Here is a 27,936-nt window from a genome sequence, read left to right as displayed (position 1 = left end):
GATTCTATCCTTCAGTTTTTTATCTAGGTTCTTTTCTATTAGCATTTTAGTATGTATTGAAGATTGTTTTTGTGTTTCAACTACGGAGTTGTATACGTTTTTGTCAAATGTTTCATTTAGTTTCTGTTGTACCTCCACAATTGTACGGTTTAAATTACTAATTATCATATTTGCCTCCTTAATTTCCAAATTTAATATTTTGTTCAAAAAAAGATTCCCAATTTTTTGCACTTCAATTCTTGTTTTTTCCAGTGTAAATCCGTGTACTATTTTTGTGGTCTTACCCGTAAGGTGTGCTGGTATAATTCCGAGGTCTCTACATTTCAAAAGGTATTTTAGTCTTTGCTGTTGCTTTACACGATTTTTGCGATACTTGCTGTATTGTTTGATGTTGTTGCATATGTCCATACCGTATTTGTATCTTATATGTTGGTAAAAATGTTTCATTTTGTTGATTTGTTTTTCGAATTTGTAGGTTTGTTTCGGTTATTTAGCTCTCCGAATCCGTTTAACAATAAGTGTGCCGGAAAATTCCGGAACATTCTTAACAGAAGCGGATTTGAGTGATGATTTTAACCGCCACGTTCAGTGCTCACAAATTAATAAATGAGCTTACACCAAATTTTACAAATCTAGTTGAGGCTTTAACATCATGGTCGTGGATTAGCCGTGAGCCGAAAGCCGTACAGGCTTATACAGAATTCTATATTGATATGATGGTTGCGCATAATAAATATGTACAATTTGGTACACCCAAGCTGATTTCGCTGTGGATACCAGTCGACGCAGATGCAGCACTCTTGCAAAATGGTATACCAACTGATGACATTAAAGCAAACTCGAGGCTATATAATTTGCTGAATCATATTCTAACCGCAATACCAATGGAAAAGCCAGAGATTGTGCTGGAAGCTATAGAACACAAATTTCATAGTGCAGTTGATTGTACAAAAATTAGGTTGTAGTTCCGTCGGTTGTACAGCAAGTAGGGTGCTAGCGACGATACAACAAGTGGCAAGTTCTAAACCGATCGCACTTAAAATTAGACTCTGTAATCCAATAGTGTCTTTATAATGCCATGAAGATATAGCTTTGTCCATCGTCGCTTTGACCAACACGTATGTTATCACGACTAGTTGTAATTAGAAAGCTTTCACCAGCCTCACCCATACCAGTACGTCCAGAACGCCCTAGCATTTGTTTATAGCAACATAGCGTCATGAACTCTCAGCCGATATACGGGCACGTATAATAATATATATATTTTAATTCTAAATATTAATTCGTTTTGTTTCAGATCGGGTAAATTAACTCCAGCGGCTAAAGTAGATCTACAGCAGATCACACTTAAAACACCAGTACGATATGCAGTCTCAATAAATTTGCGCTCATCAATGGTAAGTCCGGAATGATGGTATGCGAGGCCGAAAATTGTAGTCTTCACTAGAACGCCACATACCTTATCTAATGCGTCCATAAAATCGTCCTCTTCACGCTTTCAATATTCCCTGAATTTATTGGATAATATATGGCTGAAAGGCAAGGCAACATTTTCTCAATTCTTCCTTGACGGACAGAATACAAGTACACAATTTTCGGGAGCGCATTCTGCTACCAAACCAACTAAGTGATTCGGATCACAACGCGCAATGGTTTAATTGTAATTATAATCCACATTACGATTGTAAACAAACACTTCTTCTAGAGTTTTTCCAGCGGTGTTAATCTCCAATATATCGTTGCCACATTTTATATACTTTCTTATCTCAACAAGTCGAAAACCACGTGAGAGACCCAGATCTACCTGCCAATCAGAAGACTCCCTTCGTAGCTCCTCTTTTATATTGGCTGCAATTGATTCATCGAACTCCTCAGTTAAAAGGTCAAGAGTCACGTGTATAAACGTCTGCTTTCAGAAAAAATGGAGACTTGTAGATTCCCTATATTTGCACTCTTACCCACAATTTGAATATTTGCTTCAATAAACATAATTTTGGTGAGCAATGCTTCCCAAGTAGGACCACGACCTTTTCCACCTATCAGGTGTAGTTCATCGACGACAACCAAACCAATTTCATCCGCTCCTTGTGCTTCGATTAAATCATCTATTAAAACTGCTCCTTTCCCAATCGATGCAATGAATATACTTTTTATGGTTTTTTCTTTGCACAGGTGGGCACTTTCCCTTACCTTACCTTTCACTACGATGAAATCCATGGCTATTGCAAATGGAGACATAGCGCTCACCTCTTCTTGTACTATTGAGACGTATGGTAGTATGAAAAGTACATCCTTTCCGCGACACAGCACTTCTCTTAGCATTAATATTTCCGCAACAAGCCTTTTTCCACCACTTATTGGCAGCACATGCAGTTCAAACATTCTACCTGCCATTCATATAATTTTTTGATTCCTTTATGCGCAAAAATCATTTCCTTTATTTTATCTGGTAGTCCGAAGAAGTCGCCTTTATTTGGGAAGTCACTTTGCAACTTGTATGCGAATATTTGGGAGTCCTAATCTAACCGCGAGAGATTTCAAAGCGTCTTTGATTATTCCAAATTACTATGAACTGCATATTAAGTGCCACCAACATAACTGTACGTTTGTTTCGATTTATAAATATTATTTTGTGGCTTCGGTACTGGTGGTGCTTGTGGCACTTTAAATATTGCAATGTCTTCTAAGAACCTTTGTGAGTTTTGAAGTTCGACATCATGCGAAACCACATCGCTTAAAGCAACGTTTTTATCGTTTTTGGGAAGTTTGCGATGTTTATGTTTGCAAAGGTATCGCCAATCTTTAGTTGCTTTTGACTTTTTGCTCACTATGCAAAGTAATTGTATTTGAATTGTATTCAATTTAGAAACTGGAGAAACTGACTTCATCCTCTTCCGATCAAAACAATTTTCTGTTTGAAGAACTGCAATTCGTTTTTTGTCGACACATTTTGGTTTGGTTGTTATCTCCTGGGGACTCTATGGAATTTTTCGAACTTTTTTAGACATATTTGACAATATAAGTAATTTTTATAAAACCATGCAAGGATGCATCGGTATACGACGTATAATATGGTGTGGCTCAGAGGGTGATTACAATGTTATGGTAATTGAGTTATTGGGACCATCATTGGGGGATCTATTAAATTTTTTTTTTGTTCGCGACGTTTCTCATTAAAAACAGCTCTGCTCCTAGCCGATGATATCACGTATCGATTATATACATTCACGTGATTTTCATACACCGAGATATAAAACCAGACAATTTCCGTATGCGTTTGGGCAAAAAAGGCAATCTCGTATATAATTGACTTTGGATTAAAGAAAAATTCGGCGATGCTCGCCCATTAAAACATATACTATATCGGGAAAACAAAAAATCTCACAGGCACTGCAAGTTGTGCCTCAATAAATACCCATTGGGGTATTGAACTATCACGACGTGATGATTTAGAATCGCTCGGCTTGTGTTAATATATTTTAATTTGGGTGCGCTGCCGTGGCAAGGATGCAAGGCTGCCAATAAACGTCAAAATATGAACGTATCTTCGAAAAGAAACTATCAACTATGATATTAAACAGGTTTATTTATTAAAGCAACTGTTATCACGACAAGATGGTGAAAGCCAACCCGCTTTTTTTGCAACTTGACGTATTGCTGTTCGGAGCAGCAGCCGACATTGAAAATCAATAGAATATATTCACATACTGAAGTCCAAAATTTTAGAACCACCATAATTTAACTATTACAATTTAAACTTATGTACATACGTGCGATAACCTTTTTGCATATTTTCCTATTCCCTCATTAGTAACACACAAACCTATTGTGGAAACATATGAACATAGGTACGTTCAATGCAAAACAATTAGGCGCATAAATATTTATGTGCGTAATGTGTGTATATCCACACATGCAATATATGGGATGGAATACATTTACTTAGAGCTCCAAAAAAAATTTGTTTAAGAATATATAAAAACAGTTTTGGGACGCATTCTTTTGTAATTGGAATCATCGTAAATTAGGAAATATAAACGCAAAATAGTTCTTAAGTCATTCGTTGTATAACTTTGCTGAAATAAAGTAGTACAAATCGGAATCGCGTCTTTTACTTGATTTTGTATAGCTGCTAAAAAGGCTTAGTAGCTCAACATTTGGTGACCCCGACGTGATAACATCACGTAATTTATCAGTACTTTCTTCCCGTTTCTTTGAGCTGAACAAAGGTTCATAAAACTTTGCAGTTTAAGGTTGCATACCATTTTTACATATCGGGCCCGCCTTTTGTAGTCGCGTACAGTATTTCTCTTTCAATATGCAACGCATATTTTTGCTATTTCAACAAAGGGCCTAATCATGCCGGAAGTAAGCCTCGATCGTGTAGCTTTCTTAAAGAAGAAAACAAGAGCTCTATTCGAGAGACTCGGCCAAATAACCATCGAATTGAATTCCGAGAAGCTTCGCAGCATGGATGAGTACAGCCTTTCTGCAACTATGGAGTCTATAACCGACATAAAATCCAGTTTCGCAGTCGCCCATACAGGCTTGGAAGAATTGGACTCCGAATCTATCAGCAGTGACTTGCCAGCCAATTTCGACACCGCCTTAATCAACCTAAGAGCAACTATACAGAGGGAGATTGGCAAACGTAGTGTCCCGAAACATTGTTCCACGCTTAAGATGAACTCCAGCGAGGGGCAATATATCATTGTTAATGCCAATAGTTCCCGCTTACCACTGTTAACACTACCAAAATTTAGGGGCGCTTATACTGAGTGGACAAATTTCAAATCTATGTTCATCTCAATCATCGACAAAGATAGTGACCTCACCAACATCGACAAATTGCAGCATCTGCGGTCGTGTTTGAGCGGCGCTGCTCTCGACACCGTGCGCTCACTAGAGATAAGTGATTCCAATTACAAAATCGCTTTAGAGCTCTTACACAAGCGTTTCGATAACAAACGTCTTATCTTTCAGGCACACATCAGGGAGATATTCGGGCTGGACAAGGCAGATTCCAACGCAATCAAACTTCGAGAGTTGACAGACAAGGTAACTGCGCATTTACGAGCATTGCAGTCACTGGCAACCAACGGGCAAATATCAGATTGCATCATCATTCACTTGATACTTCAGAAGCTCGACAAAATAACACAAGCTAAATGGGAGGAGAACTCTTCTGTTAGTGAATTACCTTCATGGGAACAGCTGGCTGCCTTTTTGGAAAAGCGCTGTAGAACACTCGAGAATGTTGAGCATGCCACTCAGGTACAGACTGGTCAGGTCGTGAAACTGAACAAAGGTGTAAGTACAAACCAAAAGAAATTCTTCGTTGCGTCAAAGGGCTCAACAAGTTCTTGTGTGTTTTGTGAGTCGGTCGATCACGCAATTTATAGCTGCCAACGCTTCGCAAATTTATCTCCGAACTTACGACTTAAAGAAGTTAAAAAGCTCGCTCTTTGTATAAACTGCCTGAAGCGCGGTCATCAACTGCGGGACTGCAAATCCGGTACCTGCCGCAATTGCCAGTGCAAACACCATACTCTCTTGCACCTGACCGTTCAACAGTGTCGTCAACTGATGGTCAAATCGAGTCTTCGCCGCCAGTTACACGCCAATCCAATGCCATGACTGCGTTGTTATCTGCCTTGCCCCATGCCTCGGTTTCTCCGTCTGATTCTATGCTTCTTGCTACTGCCGTCGTTCTCATAAAAAATCGCGCTGGATCTTTCGTGCCCTGCCGTGCGCTTTTGGATTCTGGCTCCCAACTACATTTTATCACATCTCGCTTCGTAAACCAACTTCAAATGCTGAAGACAAAATCTTCGGTTACAGTCTCCGGCATCGGAGATGCCAACTTCTCAACGGAAGGCTATTCAGTGGAGCTCCTACTAAGGTCGCGAATATCAGAGTTCTCAACAAATATCACAGCAGTTGTGGTGCGCACCATCACCGACAATCAGCATGGGTGCTTCGTAAGCAGCAGTGAGTGGAACATTCCATCTAACATTCAACTAGCTGATCCGGGGTTCCACTTATCAGAACGCATTGATCTGCTCATCGGAGCAGGCCTATTCTTCGACTTACTCTGTGTGGTGCAGATACGCTTGGCATCCGGCTTACCTCTGCTCCAAAAGACTCTCTTCGGATGGGTGTTGTCTGGTGGAGGGCAAGGCGCTCCAAAACTATCATCCTTTATTGGAAAGCAGAAATCTTCAAACAACACCATCCTTGACTCAAAACTTGATGATCTAGTGCGACGATTTTGGGAAGTTGAGACAAACTTCGAACCTATATCCAAAGCCACTCAGGAAGACATCGTTTGTGAAGCACATTTTCAACAGAATTATTCGCGTTTACCATCAGGCGAATACTCGGTCCGTCTGCCCCTCAAACAGAATCCGGAGGTACTTGTAAATTCTTTTTTGAGATCGCGTCAACGATTCGAAGGTCTTGAAAGGAAATTCGCTCGAAACCCTGACCTTAAGACAGAATATAGTAAGTTCATTAAGGAATATATTGACCTTAATCACATGTCTTTAGTCTCTAACGATAGTTTTCACAAATGCAAATATTTCTTACCGCATCACTGCGTCATCAAAGATAGCAATAGCACCACAAAACTCAGAGTGGTCTTCGATGGCTCAGCGGCTACTATTTCTGGTTTCTCATTGAACGACTTGCTCATGGCAGGTCCAACCATTCAAGAAAAATTATTTAACTGTGTATTCCGATCAGTTCTCTTTTTAAAATAAAATTTATCAATAACAGGCTTTTCTGATCTAAGTCCAGCGTGCAAATAAAACTAAATTATTCTACTATTATCCCAACGTTTCGCTAATCTTTGTTAGCATCTTCAGGGGGCATTTATTTTAAAAAATCCCTGCCACAAACAAAAGTTAAAATTACAAGATAGTTAAATGAGTAAAAATTTTTAACAAGAAACACTTACACTATTGGATTTCGTATCGAAAACATGAACATAAAACAACAAAAGCATTAGTCACTTAAACATATACATACATGAATAAACTATGATCAGTACCATCTAACCATCATGGTAGTCTTGTCAATACTAAATATTCTTATTTTTATATTTGTAAACATGCTATGTAGGCGGCAGCAATGTTTTCTGTATCCTCGCGTTTGTTCATTGTCTTTTCCCGTCTTTCCATTATTCTCAGGCTTTCCAATGTGTATCTTGTTGTTATTCTCTTTTCTTTGTCTATAATTTTCGCATTTTTAAAATCAGCTGTATGCCCACTTGTCAACATATGCTGTGATAACGCTGTGCTGGTCTTTTGTTTTTTTATGTCAGCTTCATGTTCTCCCAGTCTAACAGCTAAGGCTCGCTTTGTTGTGCCAATATATATTTGATCGCATTTTTCATGTTCTCTTCCTTTGCATTTTATCTCGTATATAACGTTGTTTTGTTGTTGAGGCTGTATAGGATGTTTTGTTTTTGTATATATTGTAGAGACGTTGTGGTTTGATTTGTAAGCAAGGGTTGTGTGTTGTGTTGTTGCTATATTGTGATGAATATTTTCTGTCAACTTTGGAATGTATGTAAAGCTGTAGAATTTCTTTTGTGTTTGTACTTCAGTACTTGCTCTTTTATCGGGTTGGTTGTTGCTTTTCATGGTCTCCTGGTCTATAAGTTCGCGTATTAAATTTATCGGGTAATTGTTTTTTCTTAGGATTCTATATATTTTGTCTTTATTAGCGTCGTGGAATTTTTCGTGGCTTATGGTCAGTATCTTGTGTATTAAATTTTTGGCTGTATTGATCTTATATTTTATGGGTTGTGATGATAAATAATTTATTAGTCGTCCAGAAGAAGTAGGTTTTGTATGCCAGTCAAGTAGAAGATTTTGATTTTCCCTGTGAATGCATGCGTCAAGAAATGGTATTTTGGAGTTTACTTCAATTTCCATAGTAAATTTTAATTTGTCATGGTATTTATTTAAATTTTCAAGAATTGTGTTGGCATCGTTGCGTTTAATTACAGCGAAAATGTCGTCCACATATTTGCATATAAATTTTATTTCTATATTGTGTTCATGCTTTAGCTTTAGAATCGTATTGTCCAATACGTCATCCATGACGATGTCCGCAATGGTGGGAGAAATTGGATTGCCCATGGGCATACCAAAGGTTTGTGTATACAAATCGCCATCAAATATAAAATAGTTGTTTTCCTTTATGCAGAAGTCTAACATATCTTGAAATTTTGTTTTAGGAATATTAGAAATGGCTTTTATTTTGTCCCATTTGTTCGAAATTATTTTAGAAGCTAACGTCGTTGGTATGTTTGTAAATAAAGATACGACGTCAAAAGACACTAAAATATCTTCGTCACATACACATATTTCAGACAACCTATCTTTGAGGTTAAAAGAGTTTTTAATATTATATTTATCCGAAATTAATGTCTTTAGAATCTCTCCAATGTATTTGGATAATTTGTAACAGGGGGCCATGAATGAGCACATAATAGGACGCAACGGAACTTCTGGCTTATGAATTTTTGGCAACCCGTAAATTCTCGGTGCTGCTGCCGCTGAACATGTAAGTTGTTGCTTTTCCTTGATGTTTATGTGTTTATTTTTATACAGATCATCTACTATTTTGTTGTTTTTCTTTTGGAGAGTCTTTGTCGGGTCGTTTCTTGCTTTTCTGTATGTGTTTTTGTCTTCAATAAGTTGTTTCATTTTATCTATGTACTCACTTTTATACATTGCCACAGTTTTGTTACCTTTGTCCGCGTCAGTTATAATTATTTTGCTTTTGTATACTTTGGTAAAAGATTTTGCTTGGTAAAAAGCAGCAAGTATAAATTTTTCCGATGCGTTGTGCTTTATGCTTCTTTTGAATTGCATAATTTTGTTGCTTACTTTGTTTCTCGCTATTTCCTTTTCTTTTTCGTTTATAACAAAACAAAACTTACTGAGTCAAAGGATCGCAGAACAGAAGAGAACAACGCTAAAGGGAAAGTTAGATAAGCTCAAACAAGAGCTAATGAGAAAGCTAAGAGTAACAAAAAACGATGACTGGTTCGTTAACAAAACGTCGATCGAATTCCCAGAAGAAGTAAAGTGGATACTCTCATTTGGAAGAAAATTTGCGTTACCAACAACAAAATCCAATTTCTCTCCAATACATATAATAGCGGAGTTAGAGCAAGTCATACAGTCTTTGGAAAACGAAAAAGAAAAGGAAATAGCGAGAAACAAAGTAAGCAACAAAATTATGCAATTCAAAAGAAGCATAAAGCACAACGCATCGGAAAAATTTATACTTGCTGCTTTTTACCAAGCAAAATCTTTTACCAAAGTATACAAAAACAAAATAATTATAACTGACGCGGACAAAGGTAACAAAACTGTGGCAATGTATAAAAGTGAGTACATAGATAAAATGAAACAACTTATTGAAGACAAAAACACATACAGAAAAGCAAGAAACGACCCGACAAAGACTCTCCAAAAGAAAAACAACAAAATAGTAGATGATCTGTATAAAAATAAACACATAAACATCAAGAAAAAGCAACAACTTACATGTTCAGCGGCAGCAGCACCGAGAATTTACGGGTTGCCAAAAATTCATAAGCCAGAAGTTCCGTTGCGTCCTATTATGTGCTCATTCATGGCCCCCTGTTACAAATTATCCAAATACATTGGAGAGATTCTAAAGACATTAATTTCGGATAAATATAATATTAAAAACTCTTTTAACCTCAAAGATAGGTTGTCTGAAATATGTGTATGTGACGAAGATATTTTAGTGTCTTTTGACGTCGTATCTTTATTTACAAACATACCAACGACGTTAGCTTCTAAAATAATTTCGAACAAATGGGACAAAATAAAAGATATTTCTAATATTCCTAAAACAAAATTTCAAGATATGTTAGACTTCTGCATAAAGGAAAACAACTATTTTATATTTGATGGCGATTTGTATACACAAACCTTTGGTATGCCCATGGGCAATCCAATTTCTCCCACCATTGCGGACATCGTCATGGATGACGTATTGGACAATACGATTCTAAAGCTAAAGCATGAACACAATATAGAAATAAAATTTATATGCAAATATGTGGACGACATTTTCGCTGTAATTAAACGCAACGATGCCAACACAATTCTTGAAAATTTAAATAAATACCATGACAAATTAAAATTTACTATGGAAATTGAAGTAAACTCCAAAATACCATTTCTTGACGCATGCATTCACAGGGAAAATCAAAATCTTCTACTTGACTGGCATACAAAACCTACTTCTTCTGGACGACTAATAAATTATTTATCATCACAACCCATAAAATATAAGATCAATACAGCCAAAAATTTAATACACAAGATACTGACCATAAGCCACGAAAAATTCCACGACGCTAATAAAGACAAAATATATAGAATCCTAAGAAAAAACAATTACCCGATAAATTTAATACGCGAACTTATAGACCAGGAGACCATGAAAAGCAACAACCAACCCGATAAAAGAGCAAGTACTGAAGTACAAACACAAAAGAAATTCTACAGCGTTACATACATTCCAAAGTTGACAGAAAATATTCATCACAATATAGCAACAACACAACACACAACCCTTGCTTACAAATCAAACCACACCGTCTCTACAATATATACAAAAACAAAACATCCTATACAGCCTCAACAACAAAACAACGTTATATACGAGATAAAATGCAAAGGAAGAGAACATGAAAAATGCGATCAAATATATATTGGCACAACAAAGCGAGCCTTAGCTGTTAGACTGGGAGAACATGAAGCTGACATATAAAAACAAAAGACCAGCACAGCGTTATCACAGCATATGTTGACAAGTGGTCATACAGCTGATTTTAAAAATGCGAAAATTATAGACAAAGAAAAGAGAATAACAACAAGATACACATTGGAAAGCCTGAGAATAATGGAAAGACGGGAAAAGACAATGAACAAACGCGAGGATACAGAAAACATTGCTGCCGCCTACATAGCATGTTTACAAATATAAAAATAAGAATATTTAGTATTGACAAGACTACCATGATGGTTAGATGGTACTGATCATAGTTTATTCATGTATGTATATGTTTAAGTGACTAATGCTTTTGTTGTTTTATGTTCATGTTTTCGATACGAAATCCAATAGTGTAAGTGTTTCTTGTTAAAAATTTTTACTCATTTAACTATCTTGTAATTTTAACTTTTGTTTGTGGCAGGGATTTTTTAAAATAAATGCCCCCTGAAGATGCTAACAAAGATTAGCGAAACGTTGGGATAATAGTGGAATAATTTAGTTTTATTTGCACGCTGGACTTAGATCAGAAAAGCCTGTTATTGATAAATTTTATTTTAAAATTATTTAACATTTTAATCAGATTTCGCATATTTCCTATAGCACTTACTGGTGACATTTGCAAAATGTATCGGTGTGTCCGCGTCACCCCTCCGGATAACATGCTCCAGTGCATATTATGGCGGGAATCTCCACTTGAAGAATTCCAGATTTATAAGCTGGATACCGTAACGTACGGAACCAAACCTGCTGCATTTCTGGCAATAAGAGCGATGCATCAACTCGCAACTGACGAATCCTCGACTTATCCTATTGGTGCAAAAACTTTGCTTCGAGATTTCTACGTAGATGATATGATATCTGGTGGTGATTCCGTGGAAGAAGTCCGCAATATCAAGTTACAGACATCCAGTCTCCTTGCGCAAGGAAGCTTCAAGCTGCGTAAGTGGTGTTCGAATAATACCGACATTCTTTGTGAAATTCCAGATGAAGACAAAGAAAGTTTTCTCAAGTTCGATGATGGCAGCAACATCACCAAAACATTGGGTTTAATTTGGAACCCGATTAAGGACAGCCTACAACTCTCTTTCACACCGCAACAAGATTTAGGAAAAAACTCCAAGCGCTCTGCTTTGTCTACTCTAGCTCGGTGCTACGACCCACTTGGACTAATGGGCCCAACCCTAACCAGGGCAAAGATTCTTCTTCGACGTATGTGGAGAGACAAGCTTGAATGGGACGAGAGTTTACCACAATCGTTAGATACTGCCTGGTCCGATTTCTGCAACGGGTTTGCAGAAATGCAACATTTATCATTTCCTCATTATATTTTGCAGCCTGAGGCCATCACCGAAATTCATGCATTTTGCGATGCAAGCCTTGAAGCCTACGGTGCCTGTACTTACATTCGATCAATCAAGGATGACAGCTTCCAAGTGCACCTTTTTTGTTCAAAAGCCCGGGTCTCACCCCTGAAAACCATTATCGTACCCAAGTTGGAACTCTGCGCTGATACGTTGCTCCCACAGCTTATGGGTGAGTTTACAAAAATGAAGATTTTTAACTGTTCTTTTCATTGTTGGTCAGATTCTTCAACCGTGCTATCGTGGCTGCAAGAAGAACCATCGAAGTTCAATGTCTTTGTAGCGAACCGAATTTCCACCATACAGCAATTGACAGAAGGCATGCAGTGGCACTATGTTCCTTCAGCAATGAACCCCGCTGATATTTTATCCAAAGGAGCTACGCCGAAGGAACTTCTAATTTCAAAACTTTGGATGCACGGCCCACCATTTTTACAAGAAACAGAGAAGAGCTGGCCACGCATGTGCGCTTCCCAACCAAAACTTCGTGAGGTTCGGAAAAAGGTATTGCTTGTCGAAAATAATCGCATTGACATTACTCTGTCCTTCAAATACATCAATTTGTTCACGACAATGCAGCGGATTTTCGGATATGTCAGCAAATTCCTAAATATTAAACAAGCGCTAAAGTCATCCCAGCTCACGGCTGCGGATATTCGAAAGGGTACACAATTGCTCGTTCGCATAGTGCAAAGAGCGCAACTTTGGCCCGAGTACACCGCATAGCAAGCCAATAAATGCGTCCCGACTTCCAGCAATATTATTTCGCTATCACCATTTCTTGATGACTTCGGAGTGATTCGCGTAGGCGGTAGATTGAAAAATTCGTCGCTCAGTTTTGAATCGCGCCACCCATGTATTCTACCAAAAGACCATCCACTTACAAATGCAATAATCACATACTTTCATCGAAAACATCATCACGCAGGCCCGCAAGCCTTGCTTGCCTTCATTCGTATGCAGTTCTGGCCATTAGGTGGACGCAAAACCGTCTCACGAGTTCTTCAGAAATGCATCATTTGCTGCAGGTCTACGCCACGACTCGTCCAGCACATAATAGGTGACCTACCTAAAGAGCGCATTCAGGCTTCACGTCCTTTCATAGTTACTGGTGTAGACTACTGCGGCCCGTTTTATTACAAGTCTGAAGTACGCAACAAGCCGCCTCAAAAATGTTATGTTAGCGTATTTATATGTTTCGCCACAAAGGCTGTCTAGATGGAGTTGGTAAGAGACCTGTCAACTGGTGCATTCATTGATGCACTAAAACGATTTATCGCTACCCGGGGCATCCCAAGCTGTATCTTGTCGGATAACGCCACAAACTTCGTAGGTGCCAAGAATGAGCTCCGCGAGCTGCGAAACTTAGTCCTCAGCGATAATTTCAGTAGAGAAGTCCACGATTTTTGTCTTGAGCATGGTTTCGATTGGCGCTTCATTCCACCTCGCTCTGCACACTTCGGCGGTTTGTGGGAAGCGGCCGTAAAAATAGCAAAACAGCATTTTTACCGTTTCATTGGCTCATTTATACTTGACTTCGATGAATTGCGTACATTGGTATGTCAAATATCCGCTATAATTAATTCGCGTTCTCTAGTACCTCTTTCAGAAAATCCAGAAGATCTAGATGTGTTAACACCAGGCCATTTTTTAATCGGCGGTCCGATAACAGCTCTTCCTGAACCAGACATTACAAGTTTAAACTATAATCGACTTGGCCGATGGCAGCGCGCAACATACATACAACAAGTTTTTTGGAAGCGGTGGTCTCGCGAGTATCTAACTCTTCTTCAACAACGCTCCAAATGGCGTACACCTCAGGCCAACATTAAAGTCGGTGACATCGCTTGTCTAAAGAAGGAAAACTCGCCACCCTTAAGGTGGCCCTTAGCACGCGTAATCGAAGTAATATCTGGAGAAGATGGGGTAGTGCGAGTGGCAGTCCTGCGTACATCTACTGGTACAACTCTTCGAGCAGTGCATAAGCTGTGCGTCCTTCCAGTAAATGATTATGTTGAAAGTCCTAACCTTTCAACGGGGAGGAGGATGCTCGGAGCAGCAGCCGACATTGAAAATCAATAGAATATATTCACATACTGAAGTCCAAAATTTTAGAACCACTCTAATTTAACTATTACAATTTAAACTTATGTACATACGTGCGATAACCTTTTTGCATATTTTCCTATTCCCTCATTAGTAACACACAAACCTTTTGTAGAAACATATGAACATAGGTACGTTAAATGCAAAACAATTAGGCGCATAAATATTTATGTGCGTAATGTGTGTATATCCACACATGCAATATATGGGATGCAATGCATTTACTTAGAGCTCCAAAAAAAACAATTGTTTAAGAATATATAAAAACAGTTTTGGGACACATTCTTTTGTAATTGGAATCATCGTAAATTAGGAAATATAAACGCAAAATAGTTCTTAAGTCATTCTTTGTATAACTTTGCTGAAATAAAGTAGTGCAAATCGGAATCGCGTCTTTTACTTGATTTTGTATAGCTGCTAAAAAGGCTTAGTAGCTCAACAATTGCAAATATGGATTCTTGTATTACTTGATAGTTGATTTCAAGGATACGCAATTGTTACAAATTTAAATGTAGAATAATAAAGAGAAATTTGTCAGCCGAGCAAACTTCTGGTGATAAAGTGACATATTCACAAAATGCAATTTTAAGCAAATTTTTGAATCGTCTTACGAAATCTCACCAACGCACAGTGTTTCCTGTAGAACAAGCTAGCTGGACAAAATTATTTTATGAGATTTTCCGTTTCATATGCAGTCATTTATTACAACTACGTCATTTTTTTCAGCCATATGTTCTTTTTTTTCCAAAATTTTATTTCATATACATACATGTGCTTATTTCATGTACAGTAACTCATGTGAATAAGTCACATAGATCCAAAAAAATCTAAAGGACTTAAGAATATTACTTTATTGTACTTAAATTGATTGGACTACAAATCTCAATACTCTAAAAAATTCTAAAAATTCGGAAAAAAAAATTAAATTTTTTATGAAAATTCGTCGATGATTTCAAACATTTTTTAAATATAATTTAGTTTTTATTATAGATCGTGACACATTTTCTTATGGCAAATTAATTAAAATATGAAAATTCTTCGAATTTTTCAAACATTTTATAAATATAATTTAGTTTTTGTTATAGATCGTGACAAATTTTCTTATGGGAAATTAGTTAAAACAAATTTGCGAAAGCGAAAATTGTAAGAATTGTCCAAAAAGGGGTGTCTACTTATTTATGTGAGTGACTGTATATATATACATACATATTTTTTATTTATTTGAGTATTTATCCTGGCACTACAATTTTTGCAAAATTATTTTATAGTACCAGTCAGGAATGTAAAAGTGAATTACAATAATAATAATAACAATGTAAATAATCTATATATTAATACGCTAACAAAATCTCTATACAATCAATTGACAGGCTGTTTCGCATATTTAGCATACGTAAAATCATATAAAATTTATATGAATCGATTCGTATTGATCAGCCGCAGTGCATAGGCCTATTTTTGTTAACAAATATTACTCTATTTGTTTATAATTAATAGAAAATTTTTTTGTAAATTCGAGCAATTCATACAAATATCGCAATTCATTTTCGTGCACAAGCGCGCCATCTTTGGAAACAATTATCTAAGTGTTTTAATGCGAATTTCAAAGACCTAAACTTTATGCACAAGCGCGCCGTCTTTGGGAACAATTATCTAAGTACGGCATCAAAGCGGCCGTATTGCATAGGCAGTATATTACCCACTATCTATATATTAATACGCTAACAAAATCTCTATACAATCAATTGACAGGCTGTTTCGCATATTTAGCATACGTAAAATCATATAAAAGTTATATGAATCGATTCGTATTGATCAGCCGCAGTGCATAGGCCTAGTTTTGTTAACAAATATTACTCTATTTGTTTATAATTAATAGGAAATTTTTTTGTAAATTCGAGCAATTCATACAAATATCGTAATTCATTTTCGTGCACAAGCGTGCCATCTTTGGGAACAATTATCTAAGTGTTCTAATGCGAATTTCAAAGACCTAAATCTTTATGCACAAGCGCGCCGTCTTTGGGAACAATTATCTAAGTGTTCTAATGTGAATTTCAAATTTTATGTATCCCCGCTAAATTCGAAAGCACAAATGTTTCACCTACATACAAATATGGTTTCCCATTGTTGCCACTTACCTATAATAGCCTCTACCAAAATCCCAACAAATTGTTCCAAAATAATTTGTAGCGTACCAAAAAATCTTAAGTAGAATTAATTTTTGACCGGTAAATTTTTTGTGGCAAATTTCACTTACACGTAAATACATAAGTCTTTATTTAACAGATTCTTTGTTTTTTATTTTAGTTGTTTTCAAAAAAACATGAAATCACAAATAATGAATTAACTTTTGTTGAAACTAAATAATTTATTTATAAAAATTAATGGCAAATTTGCCTGAAAATGTTTTTGCATTTGCAGATTTAATCCTCATTTTAGATAAAGTACGTCTTATACTGAAGAAAAAAAAAAAAAAGTTACAAAAATATAACATTACATTTTTTATATTGCCTTTTATGCTAATTACGAAACAAAAAAACGTCCCAAAAACGTTTTTGATTTTAGGTCAAGCGGCAAACAGCATCATATCGGCCGTTTTGCAGAGGCAGTATATTACCCACTATCTATTTATTAATACGCTAACAAAATTTCCATACAATCAATTGACAGGCTGTTTCGCATACTTAGCATACGTAAAATCATATAATAATTATATGAATCGATTCGTATTGATCAGCCGCAGTGCATAGGCCTATTTTTGCTAACAAATATTACTCTATTTGTTTATAATTAATAGAAAAAGTTATTTGTAAATTCGAACAATTCATACAAATATCGTAATTCATTTTTGTGCAGAAGAGCGCCGTCTTTGGGAACAATTATCTAAGTGTTCTAATGCGAATTTCAAAGACCTAAACCTTTATGCACAAGCGCGCCGTCTTTGGGAACAATTATCTAAGTGATCTAATGTGAATTTCAAATTTTATGTATCCCCGCTAAATTCGAAAGCACAAATGTTTCACCTACATACAAATATGGTTTCCCATTGTTGCCACTTACCTATAATAGCCTCTACCAAAATCCTAAAAAATTGTTAAAAAATAATTTGTAGCGTACCAAAAAACCTTAAATAGAATTAATTTTTGACCGATCCATTTTTTGTGGCAAATTTCACTTACACCTAAATACATAAGTCTTTATTTAACAGATTCTTTGTTTTTTATTTTAGTTGTTTTCAAAAAAACATGAAATCACAAATAATGAGTTAAATTTTGTTGAAACTAACTAATTTATTTATAACAAATAATGGAAAATTTGCCGAAAATGTTTTTGCATTTGCAGATTTAATCCTCATTTTAGATAAAGTACGTCTTATACTGAACAAAAAAAAAAGAGTTACAAAAATATAACATTAAATTTTTTATATTGCCTTTTATGCTAATTACGAAAAAAAAAACGTCCAAAAACGTTTTTGATTTTAGGTCAAAGTGGCAAACGGCATCATAGCGGCCGTATTGTATAGGCAGTATATGACCCACTATCTATATATTACGCTAACAAAAGTTCCATACAATCAATTGACAGGCTCTTTCATAATTAGCATACGTAAAATCGTATAAAAGTCATATGAATCGATTCGTATTGATCAGCCACAGTGCATAGGCCAATTTTTGTTAACAAATATTACTCTATTTGTTTATAATTAATAGAAAAAGTTTTTTGTAAATTCGAACAATTCATACAAATATTGTACTTCATTTTTGTGCACAAGCGCGTCATCTTTGAGAACAATTATCTAAGTGTTCTAATGCGAATTTCAAAGACCTAAACCTTTATGCACAAGCGCGCCGTCTTTGGGAACAATTATCTAAGTGTTCTAATGTGAATTTCAAATTTTATGTATGTATCCCCGCTAAATTAAAAAGCACAAATGTTTCACCTACATTCAAATATGGTTTCCCATTGTTGCCACTTACCTATAATAGCCTCTACCAAAATCCTAAAAAATTGTTCCAAAATAATTTGTAGCGTACCAAAAAACCTTAAATAGAATTAATTTTTGACCGGCCCATTTTTTGTGGCAAATTCCACTTACACGTAAATACATAAGTCTTTATTTAACCGATTTTTTGTTTTTTATTTTAGTTGTTTTCAAAAAAACATGCAATCACAAATAATGTGTTAGCTTTTGTTGAAACTAACTAATTTATTTATAACAATTAATGGCAAATTTGCCCGAAAATGTTTTAGCATTTGCAGATTTAATCCTCATTTTAGCTAAAGTACGTCTTATACTGAACAAAAAAAAAAGTTACAAAAATATTACATTACATTTTTTATATTGCCTTTTATGCTAATTACGAAAAAAAACGTCCCAAAAACGTCCCAAAAACGTTTTTGATTTTAGGTCAAAGCGGCAACCGGCATCATAGCGGACGTATTGCATAGGCAGTATATTACCCACAATCTATATATTAATACGCTAACAAAATTTCCATACAATCAATTGGCAGGCTGTTTCGCAAACTTAGCATACATAAAATCATATAAATAACAGTTTAAAAAAAACTAAAAAACTAGATTTTATAGCTAACCGAACTAAAAAATAGAAAGTAATTTTCAGTTAAAAAGAGTTTATATAACAGTAGTAGGAGGTAAGACAATCATTTATAGTTAATCAACTCAAAATAAAATTATAAATTAAATTTAAGTTATTAACAGAATAATTTAATTCAGATTAAAAAGCGTGGGGTGCATTTGATTACATTTCATATCTTTCCTCTCAGATAGTTGCCAATAGAATGATTGTAACATTCAATATCAAGCACCCCACGCTTTTTACTGTGAATTAAATTATTCTGTTAATAACTTAAATTTTATTATAATTTTATTTTGAGGTGATTAAATATAAATGATTGTTTAACCTCCTACTACTGTTATATAAACTCTTTTTAACTGAAAATTATTTTAAATTTTTTAGTTGAAGTAATTTTAAAAGTTTTAGTCGAGAGTGATGAAATCTCGAAACGCCAGCGGTCCATGGATGAATCCAACCCCACGGCACCGAAAAGGGCCAAGACGCAGGGAGGCTGGACGCGGTCTTTCACCGAAATTGCCAAGGGTCGGCAGATCATTGGCATTATAGACGAGAGCAGCGAAGATGGCAGGATCCCTAAACAACAGTGGAAGTGGATCGAGGCCGCACCCGCTACGGTGGCCGTTAAGGTTAAGAAAGACAACCCTGATTCACCGCCGTCTTACACCGATGCAGGGTGGTTCCAAGGCAATGTTGAGCTAATTGCCTGTGACGACGCCAGGTCGGTAAATCTCTATAGGGCCGCCGTCACGCTGATAGGGTTGTCATATCCGGGCGCGCGCCTCAAGGTAGTGGAGGCGCGTGATATCCCCTCACGACCAAGGGCTACAGCCTGAGTTCCAGTGACGCCAACGGACCCAGCTGACATCCTGGAGCTGCCCCAGGAGTACAACCCGCCACAGGTTTGGAAGTCAACCCGGATAAAACCGAGCTTGTCCTATTCACGAGGAGATACAAAGTACCAAATCTTACACCGTCAAGAATTGGGGGTACGTTCTTAGCGTTTAGCGATCAAGTCAAGTATTTTGGAGTCATTCTGGATAGGAAGCTATTATGGAGCGATCCAAGAAGGCAGCAGCGGTGCTGTTCACCTGCAAGGGGGCAATTGGCACCTCCTGGGGATTCTCCCCGAAGGTGACCTACTGAATTTAAAAAGCCTTTGTGCGCCCGATTCTTCTTTATGGTGCCTTGAACTGGTGGCCTGCACTAGCTAAAAGTACCTATCTTAAAATGCTTCAAATGTTGCAACGCAGTTTGGAGCTCTGCATTACCGGGGCTCTCGGCTCCACTCCAGATGCCGTTACATACATAAATGGATACTTAGATACATAAATAGATACAGGCTAAGCTAACAAAAGCGTGCTAAAAAGGGCTCCAGTATGCTCTTTCGTAGATGTGCCATGCATCCGTTTCTATCATTAATAAAGGAATACATGTTTCGCATTATGTGCAAAGTTTCAAATCTATGGCCATTTGGGGTGGTCATACGTTCAATTGACCTTATGTCCGTTAACTTTATGTCACCCCACCATCACATTATTACATTTTCATCGAGCCTCGATACGTGTGCAATGTTTGAATCAAACTAATGGCCATTCAAAGTGGTAATAAGGTCAACTGACCTTATGACCGTTGACCTTATGTCACCAGACCATCACATTAGCGCATTGTTATCGAGCCTTGATACGTGTGCAAAGTTTCAATCAAACTTATGGCCATTCAAAGTGGTAATAAAGACAATTGACCTTATGGCCGTTGACCTTATGTTACCACACCATCATATTGATGCATTGTCATCGAGCCTTGATACGCGTGCAAAGTTTCAATCAAACTTATGGCCATTCAAAGTGGTAATAAGGCCAATTGACCTTATGGCCGTTGATCTCATGTCACCACATCATCACATTAATGCATTGTCATCGAGCCTTGATACGTGTGCAAAGTTTCAATCAAACTTATGGCCATTCAAAGTGGTAATAAGGCCAATTGACCTTATGGCCGTTGATCTTACGTCACCACACCATCTCACTAATGCATTGTCATCGGTCCTTGATACGTATGCAAAGTTTCAAATTAATCAGACTTCTAGAAACCGGTGAAAATTAAGCTAAAAAATTCCGTTACATGCAGGCCAGGCTAATAAAAGCGTATTAATGAAAGTTATATGAATCGATTCTTATTGATCAGCCGCAGTGCATAGGCCTATTTTTGTTAACAAATATTACTCTATTTGTTTATAATTAATAGAAAAATTTTTTGTAAATTCGAACAATTCAAACAAATATCGTAATTCATTTTCGTGCACAAGCGCGCCACCTTTGGGAACAATAATCTAAGTGTTCTAATGCGAATTTCAAAGACCTAAACCTTTATGTACAAGCGCGCCGTCTTTGGGAACAATTATCTATGTGTCCTAATGTGAATTTCAAATTTTATGTATCCCCACTAAATTCGAAAGCACAAATGTTTCACCTACATACAAATATGGTTTCCCATTGTTGCCACTTCCCTTAAATAGCATCTGCCAAAATCCAAAAAAATTGTTCCAAAATAATTTGTAGCGTACCAAAAAAACTTAAATAGAATTAAGTTTTGACCGGTCCATTTTTTGTGGCAAATTTCACTTACACGTAAATACATAAGTCTTTATTTAACAGATTCTTTGTTTTTTATAGTTGTTTTCAAAAAAATATGAAATCACAAATAATAAGTTAAATTTGTTGAAATTTGCCCGAAAATGTTTTTGCATTTGCAGATTTAATCCTCATTTTAGATAAAGAACGTCTTATACTGAACAAAAAAAAAAGTTAAAAAAATATAACATTACATCTTTATACTCAGTTATATTAACTTTGATCGGATAACGGTTGGTTGTACAGGTATAAAGGAATCGAGATAGATATAGACTTCCATATATCAAAATCATCAGTATCGAAAAAAAATTTGATTGAGCCATGTCCGTCCGTCCGTCCGTCTGCCCGTTAACACGATAACTTGAGTAAATTTTGAGGTATCTTGATGAAATTTGGTATGCATATTCCTGGGCACTCATCTCAGATCGCTATTTAAAATGAACGATATCGGACTATAACCACGCCCACTTTTTCAATATCGAAAATTTCGAAAAACCGAAAAAATGCGATAATTCATTGCCAAAGGCGGTTAAAGCGATGAAACTTGGTAGATGGGTTGACGTTATGATGCAGAATAGAAAATTAGTAAGATTTTGGTCAATGGGCGTGGCACCGCCCACTTTTGCAAGAAGGTAATTTAAAAGTTTTGCAAGCTGTAATTTGACAGTCGTTGAAGATATCATGACGAAATTTGGCAGGGACGTTACTACTATTACTGTATATGTACTGAATAAAAACTAGCAAAATTGGATGAAGAACACGCCCACATTAAAAAAAAAAAATTTTAAATTCAAATTTTAACAAAAAATTTAATATCTTTACTGTATATAAGTAAATTAAGTCAAAATTTAACTCCAGTAATGATATGATGCAACAAAATACAAAAATAAAAGAAAATTTCAAAATGGGCGTGGCTCCGCCCATTTTCATTTAGTTTGTCTAGAATACTTTTAATGCCATAAGTCCAACAAAAATTTACCAATCCTTCTCAAATTTTGTAGGGGCATAGATTCTATGACGGTAACTGTACTCTATGAAAATGGGCGAAATCGGTGGAAGCCATGCCCAGTTTTTATACACAGTCCACCGTCTGTCCTTCCGCTCGGCCGTTAACACAATAACTTGAGCAAAAACCGATATATCTTTACTAAACTTAGCCCACGTACTTACCTGAACTCACTTTATCTTGGTATAAAAAATGGCCGAAATCCGACCATAACCACGCCCACTTTATCGAAAATTACGAAAAATAAAAAAAAATGCCATAATTCTATACCAAATACGAAAAAAGGGATGAAACATGGTAACTGGATTGGTTTATTGACGCAAAATATAACTTTGGAAAAAACTTTGTAAAATGGGTGTGACACCTACCATATTAAGTAGAAGAAAATGAAAAAGTTCTACTAGGCGAAATCAACAGCTCTTGGAATCTTGGCAGGAATACTGTTAGTGGTATTGCATATATAAATAAATTAGCAGTACCCGACAGATGATTTTCTGGATCACCTGGTCCACATTTTGGTCGATATCGCGAGAACGCCTTCACATATACATCTAAGGGCCACTCGCTTTTAAAACCCTCATTAATACCTTTCATTTGATATCCATATCATACAAACACATTCTAGAGTCACCACTGGGCCGCCCTAATGGCGATATCTCGAAAAGGCGTCCGCCTATAGACCTAATGCGAACTGCCTCTTAAAATGCTCAGTAACACCTTTCGTTTGATACCCATATCGTACAAACATTCTAGAATCACCCCTGGCCCACCCTAATGGCGATATCTCGAAAAGGCGTCCACCTATAGACCTAATGCCCACTCCCTCTTAAAATGCTCCTTAACACCTTTCGTTTGATATCCATATCGTACAAACATTCTAGAGTCACCCCTGTTCCACCCTAATGGCGATATCTCGAAAAGGCGTCCACCTGTAGACCTAATGCCCACTCCCTCTTAAAATGCTCAGTAACACCTTTCATTTGATACCCATATCGTACAAACATTCTAGAGTCACCCTTGGTCCACCTTTATGGCGATATCTCGAAAAGGCGTCCACCTATAGAACTAAGGATTACTCCCTTTTAAAATACTCATTACCACCTTTCATTTGATACCCATATCGTACAAACATATTCTAGAGTCACCCTGGCCCACCCTAATGGCGATATCTCGAAAAGGCGTCCACCTATAGACCTAATGCCCACTCCCTCTTAAAATGCTCAGTAACACCTTTCGTTTGATACCCATATCGTACAAACATTCTAGAGTCACCCTTGGTCCACCTTTATGGCGATATCTCGAAAAGGCGTCCACCTATAGAAATACGGATTGCCCCCTTTTAAAATACTCATTACCACCTTTCATTTGATACCCATATCGTACAAACACATTCTAGAGTCACCCCTGGCCCACCCTAATGGCGATATCTCGAAAAGGCGTCCACCTAAAGACCTAATGCCCACTCACTCTTAAAATGCTCAGTAACACCTTTCGTTTTATACCCATATCGTACAAACATTCTAGAGTCACCCCTGGCCCACCCTAATGGCGATATCTCGAAAAAGCGTCCACCTATAGACCTAATGCCCACTCCCTCTTAAAATGCTCAGTAACACCTTTCGTTTGATACCCATATCGTACAAACACATTCTAGAGTCACCCCTGGCCCACCCTAATGACGATATCTCGAAAAGGCGTCCACCTATAGACCTCATGCCACTCCCTCTTAAAATGCTCAGTATCACCTTTCGTTTGATACCCATATCGTACAAATATTCTAGAGTCACGCTTGGTCCACCTTTATGGCGATATCTCGAAAAGGCGTCCACCTATAGAACTAAGGATTATTCCCTTTTAAAATACTCATTTCCATCTTTCATTTGATACCCATATCATACAAACACATTCTAGAGTCACCCCTGGCCCACCCTAATGGCGACATTTCGAAAAGGCGTCCACCTATAGACCTAATGCCCACTCCCTCTTAAAATGCTCAGTAACACTTTTCGGTTGATACCCATATCGTACAAACATTCTAGAGTCACCCCTAGCCCACCCTAATGGCGATATCTCGAAAAGGCCTCCACCTATAGACCTAATGCCCACTCCCTCTTAAAATGCTCAGCAACACCTTTCCTTTGATTCCCACATCGTACAAACACATTCTAGAGACACCCCTGGTCCACCTTTATGGCGATATCTCGAAACGGCGTCCACCTATTGAACTAAGGATCACTCCTTTTCAAAATACTCATTAACAGCTTTCATTTGATACCCATATCGTACAAACACATTCTAGAGTCACCCCTGGTCCACCTTAATGGCGATATCTCGAAAAGGCGTCCACCGATAGACCTAAGACCCACTCCCTCTTAAAATGCTCAGTAACACCTTTCATTTGATACCCATATCGTACAAGCAAATTCTAGAGTCAGCCCTGGTCCACCTTTATGGCGATATCCCTAAATGGCGTCCATCCATAGAACTATGGCCTACTCTCTCTTAAAATACTCTTTAATACCTTCCATTTGATACACATGTCATACAACCACATTCCAGGGTTACCCTAGGTTCGTTTTCTTACATGGTGATTTTCCTTATTTTGTCTCCATAGCTCTCAACTGAGTATGTAATGTTCGGTTACACCCGAACTTAGCCTTCCTTACTTGTTTATATTGCCTTTTATGCTAATTATGAAACAAAAAAACGTCCCAAAATTGTTTTTGATTTTAGGTCAAAGCGGCAACCGGCATCATAGCGGCCGTATTGCATAGGCAGTATATTACCCACTATCTATAAATTAATACGCTAACAAAATTTCCTTACAATCAATTGACAGGCTGTTTCGCATACTTAGCATACATAAAATCATATAAAAGTTATATGAATCGATTCGTATTGATCAGCCGCAGTGCATAGGCCTATTTTTGTTAACAAATATTACTCTATTTGTTTATAATTAATAGAAAGAGTTTTTTGTAAATTCGAACAATTCATACAAATATCGTAATTCATTTTCGTGCACAAGCGCGCCGTCGTTGGGAACAATTATCTAAGTGTTCTAATGCGAATTTCAAAGACCTAAACGTTTATGCACAAGCGTGCCGTTTTTGGGAACAATTATCTAAGTGTTCTAATGTGAATTTCAAATTTTATGTATCCCCGCTAAATTCGAAAGCACAAATGTTTCACCTACATACAAATATGGTTTCCCATTGTTGCCACTTCCCTTAAATAGCATCTGCCAAAATCCAAAAAAATTGTTCCAAAATAATTTGTAGCGTACCAAAAAAACTTAAATAGAATTAAGTTTTGACCGGTCCATTTTTTGTGGCAAATTTCACTTACACGTAAATACATAAGTCTTTATTTAACCGATTTTTTGTTTTTTATTTTAGTTGTTTTCAAAAAAACATGCAATCACAAATAATGTGTTAGCTTTTATTGAAACTAACTAATTTATTTATAACAATTAATGGCAAATTTGCCCGAAAATGTTTTTGCATTTGCAGATTTAATCCTCATTTTAGCTAAAGTACGTCTTATACTGAACAAAAAAAAAAGTTACAAAAATATAACATTACATTTTTTATATTGCCTTTTATGCTAATTACGAAAAAAAAAACGTCCCAAAAACGTTTTTGATTTTAGGTCAAAGCGGCAACCGGCATCATAGCGGCCGTATTACATAGGCAGTATATTACCCACTATATTTATTATTAGGCTAACTGTGTTGGATTATATATCCATTCATCGGATGCTTAGATCCCATAACCCTAATTTGTTTATGTCGTTTAAAGTTATGAAATCAATTTTATTTTTATTTTATTTTAGTAAATATGTTTGCGTGAATAATTTCAATGTTTCTGTTTGTTGTTCTTTTCTTCCTAATTTATTCTGCTTTGTTATATCAGTATTATGTTGTTCACAGACGATATTTTATGGTAGGTATGGTCATATATATTAATGAAATGGGGTGTTTACAAATTTATTACAAATTAATTACGTACATAGATCTCAATGGGAGACTCAACATTAAATATCCGAATATTATAATCTTCATATTTCCACAATTATCACATTAAAACCCGGAAAAAAGTCTAAGTGCACTTATTGCGTTTTTATATTGAACTGTTTGTTCACTTCACTTAATTTTTTCGCAATTTAAGTACTTTATTTTTTTCTTTAATTAAACATTTTTTTAGTAAACTCTGCCTTCTTTCTCATTACATAATTTTTTTTACCTTTTTATTTTATTTTTTATGAAGGTATCCTCTATTCTACTCGAAATTTTTGTTTTGTGTCACACTTACATATTAGATATGTATTTATACCAACTTAAACGGGTGGCGTGAAATAGGCTAAATTCCTTTAGCAAATTTCTTAGTTTTTAACTAAAAGTTCGTGTTTTTTGAATTATGACACTATTGACGTAAATGGGCGAAATCTGTATATGGGTGATATAGGCCTACTGGGGAACCGAGCTCCCAAAACTAACTTCGGTAGCGCGCCAACGGGGACCTTCCGGGTGGTGTGGAAAAACCTATTTTTCAATTCAATTTCAAGTAATTTCACCATAATTCTATGCCAATTTCATTTGATTTTACATAATTTTTATATTTTTGTTTAAGGAGCTCCATACCAAAACGTTGTAATTACATGTGAAAAGTTTGTAGAAAATTTAAGAAAATACAATCAAAAAGCACAAAGTCTTAGATCAAATTCAAAATTTTAAAGAAAAAATTAAGTAAGTTAGACCAGTTTGCTATATTTCCAACACAATTTTTGTTGCATAGACTGAGTTGAAAAAAGTACACGTTGGTCGAATTTCGACCACAGGTGATGCTAGTTAAATTAATTATGTGAAAATTACTTATTACAAAAACTTCAAAGTAAATTATCATACAAAGTAGAAAAGACAATAGATTTAAATTAAATAAAACTTGATCCAACCAAAAGTTATAGGGTAAGTTAACTTTTATAATCATGTTATTATTCGCTATCATCACTTTCATTCGATGAGTCACTTGTGGAATAGTCATGAGCATCAGCAACACTACTGTGAAAGCTTGAAACAACTGGGGTATTTATTGACTCCTCAACATTATCGGGGGACAGTAAATTTAAGACTTCTGAAGCCAGACTTTTAAATTTTTTCTTAGGTATCTCCCCAAAACTGTTAACTAAAGGATCCGATGTTATAAGCAACATATTCATAAGATCTCTATTCGTGGCTTCACCCGACTTCTTTTGTGTGTTATCATCCCTGAATCGTCTCAAATATTTGTTACGGGCTTCCTGTGCTTCCTCAGAAAGTTGACCAATATGTAAAATTGCTGATTTTATAATATCAGTACTATGCACTAAGATTTTATAAACTGTAACAGGCATATTAAGCCA

At 36.3% G+C, this 27,936-nt stretch overlaps 2 pseudogenes; one reads left to right on the top strand and one right to left on the bottom strand.

Annotated features, from left to right (window-relative positions):
• Positions 1–869: 869 nt before the first annotated feature.
• Positions 870–2,596, bottom strand: LOC137235312 (helicase POLQ-like; annotated as a pseudogene).
• Positions 2,597–2,676: 80 nt separating this feature from the next.
• LOC137235311 (discs overgrown protein kinase-like) lies at positions 2,677–3,594 on the top strand (annotated as a pseudogene).
• The last annotated feature ends 24,342 nt before the right edge of the window (positions 3,595–27,936 follow it).

Source organism: Eurosta solidaginis, chromosome X, assembly GCF_040869045.1.
Source record: "Eurosta solidaginis isolate ZX-2024a chromosome X, ASM4086904v1, whole genome shotgun sequence".
In the NCBI taxonomy this organism is placed as follows: domain Eukaryota; kingdom Metazoa; phylum Arthropoda; class Insecta; order Diptera; family Tephritidae; genus Eurosta; species Eurosta solidaginis.
This window is presented reverse-complemented; position numbering and strand designations above follow the sequence as displayed.